Genomic DNA, 9,420 nt, shown 5'->3' with positions numbered 1-9,420 from the left:
TAAAAAAAAAAAAAAAAAACCTTTAAGTAGGTGGACATACAAACCAAAGCTCAAGGATAATCTCCGAAGAGGTTTGATTTATAATTCAAACCTCACTTGATTCCCACTTGACAATTGGCCAGAGGATAGTGTTAAAGTAAATTAATCATTTAAGATGATTTTATTACAGCATGTATATAAAATCTTAAGTCTAAAAACTTAAGCTTCTCTTCAAATCTTCAAGTTTTGATTCCATATGATTGTTTGGAGAAGAGTGCTCGACCCTTGGGTTCTTCTTCTCACTTGAGCTTTTGATGATCTCTACCATTCTTGAATCTTGAACTCTCTTTGGTTTAGACGATCCATTGAAGTACTTGTTAATAACCCGTTTGGCTAAAAACAGAACATACAAATGAAACCAGTGACAAAGAAAGAAAATATTGATAGAAACTAGACGCCATAAAATTCATGAAACCAAATACTAGATGTTATGAAACTAAATATTATATCAAAGAGGTCCAACTAAACCAGATTGTTCCAAACTGAATACATGAAAAATAGAACTATGTACAACTAAAAATAGCAATCAAGAGAGGAGAATTAGAATCACACAACAAGAAATCAACACTAAAACCAAGGCCAAAACCAAAGGGGGAAAAATAGGAAAAAATAAAAAAACTGAGATACGATTAATAAAAAGAAACAAAATCTAGAGTACCCAAAACTTAGTTTGACTGGAATGAAATCAAACAAATGGCTATAAGGTTGGGGGTGGGTAGGAGCATCCTATCCATTTGTACTTGGTTGTGACGATGACGAAGGAGGAGGTGGAGGAGAAGAGAAAGATTAGGTTCTTCTTCATCCATCAACCAAAAGAAGAGAAATTTGCATTTTCTTTGCAACCAAACAAAGCCAGTACATAACTACTTGGACTTACCAACATATCTAAGACATAATTTGCAGAGATGATTCCTAGATTTGTTTGATAAAGTAAGGGGAATTTGTCACATAAAAAAATCATAAAGAATGATCTGGAAGTATCTTGAAACCTCATAGGTTGGCTCAACCCAGTCCTCTCGTATTAGGGTTGGCTCCTCGCAACTCTCCCTTTAACACCAACGGTAGATAGGAACCAAACTGTTTCACGATGATCTAAACCCAACTCACGTACCATTTGAATAGGCGAACAACCGAACCCTTGGGACCTTCTTCAACCCCAGGATGTGATGAGTCGATATCGAGGATGCCTACATGATAGTAGTTGTTTTAGTTTTAAAATATCCATTAAAAATCAACACTAGTTGATCCCCAGATGGTTACTCTAGGTATTCAATTAGAGACATGCATATATCCTTTATTATGATAGGTATCCCCAACCAAAGGTAAGCCCAAACATTTCAACTCAACAACCCGTTTATTAATAATGTGGATAATCAAGGGAAGAGAGAATTTAGAGTTTTAATTGGAACATATACTTAATCTGATTACATGTAATTCCATGAGTTTTGGAACATATAGTTAATTAAACATTATAGTTTGTGATATAGTGATCAACTAATGATTATTAGCCTTAGACATATCAAGCTTGAGGGCCATCCAACCACTTTTACACTTATTAGTTCTAAAAATTTTGAAAACCTCATGTGCAACAATAGTATTATCAATGATTTCCCTACCATGAACAGAAGTTACTTGGAAGGGGGAGATAATCTTAGGTAACATACTCCTAAGCCCACCAGCAAGAATTTTTGCAATAATTTTATAAGACATTAAACATAAGCTAATTGATTTAAACTCCAAAGCCACATCGCATTATCCTTTTTTATTCTGAAAGCTTCATTTTTCATATAATTAATCCCAATAATCATCCTACAATAAATATTGGTGAACTAAAAGAATTTGTGTGATCTAATTTTTCAAAAACTATTTGATTCAGATCACTTGAAGATCTCAAATGTAACCCAACCCAACCTAGCTCGATATTGTGTTAGGTTATCTAAGCCCTAGCCTCGCAAGCTGCAATCTTTTGAAGTTTGAGCATGGAATTTTTGGGCCCAAGTTATAGGATTTAGATCCTCTCCCGCACAGGAGAGAACCCAACGCACATCTGATGGTTGGGAACTATTGAAGATATTCAAAGAAAGAAAGATGTGAATTCCATTGGAATAGCAAGAAATCAGGCACTATTATGTGCTAACCATATTTGTAATGATCCTCTTGGATCTGTATCTTGTAACAATCTTTTTGGATCCTTATCTCTTCAATCTTGTAACTCTCTATTTAAGGATAAAGAGTCCTCCTCACAGAAGTAAGTTGAGTGAGGAATTGAATCGAGGAGTAGGTTTTCTTCTCTAGAAAGACCGAACCTCGTTAACTGTGCCTCTCTATTATTTTGCTTGTGTATTATGCAATCGAATGTTTCATCATGGTATCAGAGCATATCGTCCTAGGAGCAGTGGGATCAACTGCGACCATCTTCCTCGCATCGATCTGAGTTAAGTTTTTTGTTCCTCCTTGTTATTATTTCTTTTTCATCAATGACTGAGACTCCTGGAGCATCTGAGAAATCATCGGCTGAGGTCAATAAAACCTCTACCGAGATGAATAATCATCTAACGATCATTACTCTAAATGGTCAAAACTACCTACCTTGGGCTCGGGCTGTCACAGTAGCCCTTGCTGATCGTTCTAAACTTGGTTATGTGAATGGCAAGATCTCTTCTCCCACTGTCGATGACCCCAAGTTTGCCGAATGGGAAGCTAATGATAGTCTGATTATGAGTTGGTTGTTCAACTCCATGGAATATCAAGTGTGTGAGATATTTGCATACTCTGAAACTTCAAAAATTCTATGGGACTCCTTAAAAAATATGTATGGTGAGGTTGAAAATGCTTCTAGAGTTTTTAAATTACAACAGGAAATTTCTAGACTTGAGCAATCACCTGGACAATCGTTTATAGATCATCTTGGAAACCTCAAGCGCAAGTGGGAAGAGTTGAGACAATATCGCCCATCTGCTAACACTGTGGATTTCTACATCCAACGAGAAGAACAAGATCATATTTTTCAACTATTATCCAGTCTTCGCCCTGAATACGAGGACTTAAAAAGGCAAATTCTTATGCACAGCTCCTTGCCAACATTTGCCTCAGTATGTTCCATTATTCAATGTGAAGAAACACGGCATCGTGTGATGAATCAAAGTCCTAAATCTGAAACTGAGAGTTCAGAAAATTCTACACATCTCGGGTTTTCTCAAGGAAAAAAATGAGGATGTGGGAATGGAAAAAAGGGGGCCTCTCGTTATCATTGTGATTACTGCTCTCGTGATGGGCACACCAAGGACCGATGTTGGGCCCTTAATCCACATCTCCGTCCTAGCAAAGAAAAAAATTCTGAATCTAAGGGCGGTAATGAAGCAAATACCGCCACTCAAAGTGTGACACCAGAAATGCTCGAGGAGCTCAATCAACACTTTCAAAATTTTTTGAAGACAAACATGGGATTGACATCTCAAAATTCTGGTTCTACTTCTCTTATCTCGCAATCTGGTAACAACTTTGCCCTCACTGCATTATCTAAGGATTTTTTTATAGTAGATTCAGGAGCCACCCATAATATGTGTTGCACTTCTCATGTACTATCTAATATTTCTAATAGTCATGGCCACTCTCCCATTATCGTGGCAAATGGAACCCAAGTTCCGGTTCAGGGATTGGGTAAGATTGCTTTATTTTCTAAATCATCAAATGGGTTGTTTGTACCTTATCTATCTTCCAACTTGTTATATGTGAGTAAGCTAACTTCGGATTTGCACTGTGACGTAATTTTTTCTTCCCATTAGGTGATATTTCAAGTTAGTGCAACAAAGAAGCAGATTGGTGAAGGACACTGCCAAAATGGATTATATACACTGGACTTCGCAGGAATGGCGCACTTAGCAAAGCAAAATACAGAAACTAAGGCCAAACTTTGGCACTGGAGATTGGGTCATCCATCTGATCGTGTTTTACATTCCTTGAATCCTGCTTTGTCTCTTGATTCTAATGATTGTGATATTTGTCATTACTGTAAGCAGCATAGGCTGCCCTTTACTCATAGTTCTACTACTTCTAATAAGTTGTTTGGATTAGTGCATTTGGATGTGTGGGGCAAGGCTCCTGTGGATTCTTGTGATAGGTTTAAATATTTTATTACATTCATTGAGGATAAATCTCATTCAACATGGGTATATTTGCTTACTTCTAAAAGTGAAGTCTTTAGTACATTCAAGACTTTTTATCAGATGGTACTCACCCAATATGGTACCCAAATTCAAGTGCTTCGCACTGATAATGGTACTGAGTATACCAATGGCCTGTTTGAGACATTCCTTATAGAAAGGGGTATTATCCATCAGACTTCATGTGTTGGAACCCCGCAACAAAATGGCGTTGCGGAAAGAAAAAATCACCACTTACTTGAGGTCTACCGTGCCTTATTATTTCATGCCAAGGCTCCGAAAAATTATTGGTCCTATGCGATCTGACCAGTTGTTATTTAATAAATAGACTTCCGAGTAGTGTACTCAATTTTAAAACTCCTATGGAAATTCTCCTTGGGTGTCTCATTAATGTTCCTCACCTTTGGGTTTTTGGGTGTGTGTGCTATGTGCATGCACAGGATGGAGGAAAATTGGATCACCGGGCTAGGAATGTATTTTTGTGGGTTATTCATCCCTCAAAAAGGTTTATAAGTGCCTTGATCCCTCCACTAGAAAAGTGTTGATCTCTCATGATGTCCAATTTGATGAACTTACTATGTTTTTTTCTACTAGGGGTCAAATTCAGGGGGAGAATGATAACTATGATTACAGTCAATTTGATGTGGAATTTGCTCCTCTTGTTCCTGTACCCATTAATGAGATTGATGAGCCTACGGAGCAAGGCGCCATGGAAACTACAGAATATGTTGTTGATCAACTCATTCATGATGATGGGGTACCAAGAATGAATACAAATCATACTACTCCAACTCCATATGTTGTTGATCAGTCCATTCATGATGATGGGGTACCAAGAATGAATACAGATCATACTACTCTAGCTCCAGTGGTCACAGTTCAAAAATCTACTAGGGTAAAACCTTCTTTCAGATTAAAAGATTACTCTACTTATCATTCCTCAAATTACCCAATACAGGAGTCTATTTGCTATGATCATATAATACTTGAATTTAGAGCATTTCTAACTAAATTAGATGCTCACAAAGAACCTAGAAACTTTGAAAAATATAGAACCTCTTCTATTTGGGTCACAGCTATGAATGAGGAACTGAAGGCTCTTGATAAAAATCATACCTGATCCATTGTCCATCTTCCTGAAGGAAAATGCCCTGTAGGATGTTGATGGATATATAAAATCAAACATAAAAGTGATGGGTCAGTGGAGAGATATAAGGCAAGGTTAGTTACGAAAGGATATACCCAAACCTACGGTATTGATTACACTAAAACTTTCGCCCTTGTTGCAAAAATGAACACCGTGCACGTGTTGTTGTCTGTTGCAATTAATTATGATTGGCAACTAGTTCAAATGGATGTAAAAAATGCGTGCTTGCAAGGGGACCTGAAGGAAGAAGTTTACATGGACATCCCTCCTAGTCATAATCTTGAGAATCAAGAAGGATTGGCATGTAAACTTAACAAAGCTATCTATGGTCTCAAGCAATCCCCATGTGCCTGGTATGGGAAGTTAAGCTCAGCCTTTAAGAGTAATGGGTTCAAAAAGGCTGAATCTGATTCTTCTTTATTTATTAAAAGAAATGACAAAGGAACATTGGTGGTCCTTGTTTATGTGGATGACATTGTCATCACTGGCAACAATTCTCAAGAAATTGTTTATCTCAAAAAATACTTGAATGACAAGTTTGATATCAAAGATTTGGGAATACTTAGATACTTTCTTGGTATTGAGATTGCCAGATCAAACAAAGGGTTATTTATGTCACAAAGGAAATATGCCTTTGATCTTTTAAAGGAAATTGGGAAACTCGGCTCCAAGCCTGTTGATTCACCCATGGATTATGGTAGTAAGTTTGACACCAAGAAAACTCCTTTATCTAATATTGGTCAGTTTCAAAGACTCGTAGGGAGATTAATCTACCTGAATATCACCAAGCCAGATATTACGTATGTTGTTAGCTATGTAATTCAGTTTATGCATTCTCCAACTGAGGATCATATGGATCCTATTGACAGAATATTATGTTATTTAAAGTCCTGTATAGGAAGAGGAGTATTGATGAAATGCAATGGTCATGCTGAAATTAGTGGATATGCAGATGCGGATTGGGCTGGATGCCCTGTAGACAGAAGATCAACTACTGGTTTTTGTACCTTTGTCGGAGGGAACCTTGTTACTTGGAAAAGTAAAAAACAGAATGTGGTGGCACGCTCAAGTGCTGAAGCAGAATATAGAGCAATAGCCTCTGCTACTAGTGAACTTGTGTGGTTACAGTTGTTAAGTCAAGAACTGGGACTTGACCCTTCCCATGAACCTATGCAACTATTTTGTGACAATCAAGCTGCCATTTCAATATTAAAACGTTACTCTTCTCATAAAAGTGTCTCTTTTTCCCAATTTGATATAAAATGAAATTAATTGAGAATTAGCAAACTTGGTAGAGTCGAGTGTAGAGGTCCTATCCTTTTATTGTTACTTGCATTGGGAATAAGACAGAAAAAGTTGATGAATTTATTTTTGAGTTGTGTTTGTCATTTGGTTTTAATCTAAAATTTATTCGACTAGGAACATGATTGGACATTTTGTTCGTATGATCATCACATCCAATCCGGTATTTCATGAGCGCACAAAACACATAGAGGTTGATTGTCACTTTGTGTGGGAAAAGGTTCAAGCAAAGGTGATTGAGACTCCATACATTTCAAGCAAGAATCAACTTGCAGATATGTTCACTAAAGCTCTCTCTGGTGGGGTGTTTCGTGACATGCTATCCAAGTTGACCTCAACTGATGTCTTCGGTTCAACTTGGAGGGGGAGTGTTGAAGATATTCAAGGAAAGAAAGATGTGAATTCCGTTGGAATAGCAAGAAATCAGAAACTATTATGTGCTAACCATATTTGTAATGATCCTCTTGGATCCATATCTTGTAACAATCTTTTTGGATCCTTATCTCTTCAATCTTGTAACTCTATATTTAAGGATAAAGAGTCCTCCTCACAGAAATAAGTTGAGTGAGGAATTGAACCGAGGAGTAGGCTTTCTTCTCTGAAAAGACCAAACCTCATTAACTTTGCCTCTCTATTATTTTGCTTGTGAGTTATACAATCGAATGTTTGATGAGGAACCTATTAGGGTGTGCCCCCAGGTGCTAGGGTGCATGCCAACGGGAACGAGATCCTGTCAAGTGTGCTAGCCCCTCCAACGAGCATCAAATGATTGGGAGGCACTTGGAGTATGTGCCCTGGTGCTGCCAACCTTTTGGTGAGCATTGGAGAGGATCCAGGTTTGTGCCCATGGCGACAGGATCCTCTCCAATGACTGGGCTGCCTAGAGAAACATCTGGCAATTGGCAGGACCCAGCAACATGTTGGGGTGTGTGGCCATGTCTTTCCAACTGTCAAATGCCTTTTTATACAGCCTAGCTAAAGAGGATCTGGATCCATGCCCACGGTGCTTCCTACCATCAGATGTGGATGGGCTCTCTCCCGCATAAGAGAGGATCAGAATCCCCAGTTGCATCCCTAGGTAATAGGTCAAATGGCTGCAACTAAGGGCCTGTTTGATAATGTTTCAAGAAACGGAACAAAAAGCGTTTGATAAAACTATTTCGTTTCACTTTTTTTCAGAAATTGAAATTGAAATTTCTACCTATTTATGGTTCAAGAAATGACCCAGGCGAAACTTGTTTCGCCATTTTTGGAAACGATTCGTGGCCATTCTTTCGGTGGTTACTATCGACTTCCAGAAACATGACATATCAAACACCTTCAATTCCGTTTCTATTTCTAGAAATGAAAATTTATGTTTCTCCCGTTTCTTGAAACAGAAACGACAGAAACATTATCAAACGGGCCCTAAATCCTAGGCGTTTCTTGGAAAATGAACTGAAATACATCTATATTTGGGATTAGATTGGAGGTTCATATTGGCTCCGATTTGCCATGATCTATTCATATAAAAATTCATCCAAGGCGGGTTACCTCTATGCGAACGACACCACCTCTTGACCCCAAGAGGTAACTCAATTGACAGACCAACACTTAACAATTAGGAAGCCATGAGTTCAATTTTCCTTAGGGTCTACTTATAAAAAAATAGAGAACAGAACACTACCAGATTGTACCTAAGGGTGTCAATTTAGAATCTAAACCATTCATCTGAAAATGAACTGAATCGAAGTAAATCAATTTGATTTTAGTTTAAAAAACTGGAATCTTTTCTTGATTCGTTTGGTTTCATTACTAAAACCATTGAACTGAAATGGATTACCTATTTTCAAATTGAATAAGGAACCGATAATCTTATGTTCTTTTATTTATATTTCAAAATATAGATGATAAATTATATTCCTTCTTAGTGTATGGAAAGAAATTCGTGGATTATGATCCCTACACGTAATGTTTTTTTTTCTCTTTACAATGAATATGTAACAAAATTGACTTAAACACCGAGAATAGAACCTAAAATGAATATGAAACCGAATTAAAACCAAGTGAGAAATCGATTACGAAACATAAAATTGAAATTGAATCAAACTCAGTCAGTTCGTTTTTTTGTTCTGAAAATGTGTTCTTATTCTTAGTTCGGTTTCTACATTTTGTATCTTGAACCAAATCAAAACTAAACCAAATCAAAACTAAACCAAACAATCGAAATTGAAACGATTAACACCCTTAGTCGTGTGCTTTTGTGCATAGACATGGAGGTGATGAAAGGTCAGTTCACTCCCAAATAGCATAAAAGGCAGAAGAATAGTCCCTATTCGCGTGGCCCTTGCGCCAAGATACATAAGGCGGCTAAATTACACCTCACCTCCTGGGGAAACTAAAAAAACCCACCCTATCTTTATGGTCATGTAGGGCCCCTCACTAGCCCAATGTGTTAGTGCAGGGCCAGGACTAAGAACCAAACCTTGGTCGCATGGGTACTGTGCTAGCACATAGGCTAATAGAAAGGTAGGTGGAGGCATTGCCCACATGGAGATAGGATGGTCTTTTTACGCTCCTTATGTTGACGTAGAGGTAACCAAGAACCATTCTTTTTCTAAGAAGAAAAAATGTGAAAAATCCTGTGAAAATAGCCCCTGCACTGGTGCAATGAGCATCGGGTGGCTAAGAACCCCTTGGGGCACGTGTGCAGATACTCTCTCAGCCATCCGATATTCATTGTAGCTCACGGCTGCAGAGGATGTGGAATCAGCCAGTTCCTCTGTAATA

This window comes from Macadamia integrifolia, chromosome 14 (genome assembly GCF_013358625.1).
Source record: "Macadamia integrifolia cultivar HAES 741 chromosome 14, SCU_Mint_v3, whole genome shotgun sequence".
NCBI classification, from domain to species: Eukaryota; Viridiplantae; Streptophyta; class Magnoliopsida; order Proteales; family Proteaceae; genus Macadamia; species Macadamia integrifolia.
Note: the sequence above shows the minus strand (reverse complement) of the source record.